Genomic DNA, 2,182 nt, shown 5'->3' on the forward strand with positions numbered 1-2,182 from the left:
AGCCCAAGAATACTGGGTGGGTAGCCTACCCCTTCTCCAGGGGATCTTCCCAGACCCAGGAATCGAACTGGGGTCTCCTGCATTGTAGGTGGTTCTTTACCAGCTGAGCTACCAGGGAAGCCCATATATTTGTGTATATATATGTACACATATATATGTATGAAAGTGGGTCACTTTGCTGTACCACAGTAATTAACACAACATTGTAAATCAGTAAAACGTCAATAAATTTTTTTTAAAGTATTAAGGGGAGAATGAACCAGTAACACAATAAACACAATGGGTATATAAAATTACAAATTGAGGGGAGAGTTGTGAAGAAAAAGAACAGGATATGAGGAGAAAGAATTACAGGAGGAACATCCTTTAAATAGAGGGGATGGGAACGTCTCCTTGAAGAGGTGCCATTTGAGGGGAGACCAAAGGATGGACAGGAGTGAGCTGTGCAAAATCGTGGGGAAGGGGCCTCACAGGCAGAAAGAGCAGTGTGTGTAAGGAGCCTAAGCAAGGGAAAGGCAATTGGTGAAGCTGGAGTCTGGGAGCTGAGGGTTAGGGAAGTGAGCCTGCAGAAGCTGCCAGGGCCTTGGACTGCAAACTGGATACTAATCTCAGTGAATAGGGAACTAACTAAAGTTAATCAGGGGAGTGACAAGAACCTCTAAGAGGGCGGTGCCTGCGAGCACCCTGTGTACCACTCTGGATTTTAACGGACAAAAAAAAGCAGGTAAGAGCCCTCAGTCCTGATTAAATCAGCAAAGACTTTGATCACCTTCCCCTCTCCTGCCAGACTGGGGAGAGATGGCCTTCAAAGGACACATGTGAGAAGACCCAAAGCTACCCTGGCCATTCAGGTGAAAGCTGTCATCTCCCTCAAATGACCCCATCTGTCGAAAGACACGGTCAGGTAGACAGGACCTAAGGGTCCTTTCGGGCCTGACATGAGTCCCCTGAAGCCAGGTGGATGGAAACAGTATCCAAGCCGGGTGCCAGGCTGGGGAAGAGGGCTTCATTGTCCCTGGAGAGATCTCACAGCCTGGAACATTCTCCCTCCTCCCCTACCTATCCCCAGCACCCTTGCTCCTGCGATTTGGGAGGCCCTCCACTGGCCTTGCAGTTCCACCAGCACAAAGCAGGGTAAATGTGCTGTGAACCAAGCTCTTCCACGTGCTTTCGGTTCCATGAACAAACAAAAAGGAAGACTGACCCCCACCAGGAGCAAGGCTGTTTCCGATCAGGGTTGGCCGCTGGGGCTCCCAGCTCTCAGCCCTCACTGGATGCTCTTGCAGACCGCACACCCCACCCATTCCTGGCAGCCTGAGTGTGAGGGCGCCTCCCTCTCCACAGCCCCTCCACTGGGGGTTAGGGTTGAGCAGGAAGGCGGCTCCATCGCTCTGCACAGCGGCCCTTCAGACCTACTTGAGACAACCTGTCAGTCACACTTCAGGCTGCCAGTCAAGGGCTGGAGCCTGGAAGATTCTATGAAGAGATGCTTGCGCTGTAATTTAGTGCCAGGGTTTTACACGGATCTTTCACACCTTGCTGATCCTATCACCCAGTTCCCCAGTGAGTGGGAGTCAGCTGTTTTGATTACACCCGAACTCCCCTCGTTAGTGGGGGTTTGAGACTTACAACCCTCGCAGTTTGTGCACCCACCCTCACGCTCCCCCCACCCCAGTCCTGCTCAAGACAGGGCCATGTCTGTCCCCCGAACTGGGTTTCCTCCCAGAGAGCCACTCCACCACTTTCTGATCGGCACCTCTCCTTAACCCTTTGGTTGCACGGGTATCTGGGGAGCCGGTTCTTATTTCTGACAGGTCCCTTTTCCTGCAAACTCTAGCCCCAGAGGAGGTGGGGGCAAAGAAGAGAGAAGGATCACTGCTCTCATAGGACAGAAAGGGTCTGTCTTCTCCTGGGTTCTTCAGACAACCCCGGGTTTCCTTCCTCCAATCACGCCAGCTCCCAGCTGGCACTTGCTGGCTGAAATGTGTCAAAATGTTCCGCTTTTAGCACGAGGTTTGGCTCCATAGAAAGAGCACTGACCCGGAGTCAGAGGGCATGGTCTTGCCAGCTTCTGACTGTGCCTTCGAACCACTTCTCCAGTTCCTCGGGACTGGGCTCCTCCCCTGTGTGGATGGGAAGGGAAAGGGAAGCGAAAGCTGCCCTGGAGGATCTCGAGGGACAT

Source organism: Odocoileus virginianus, chromosome 11, assembly GCF_023699985.2.
Source record: "Odocoileus virginianus isolate 20LAN1187 ecotype Illinois chromosome 11, Ovbor_1.2, whole genome shotgun sequence".
In the NCBI taxonomy this organism is placed as follows: domain Eukaryota; kingdom Metazoa; phylum Chordata; class Mammalia; order Artiodactyla; family Cervidae; genus Odocoileus; species Odocoileus virginianus.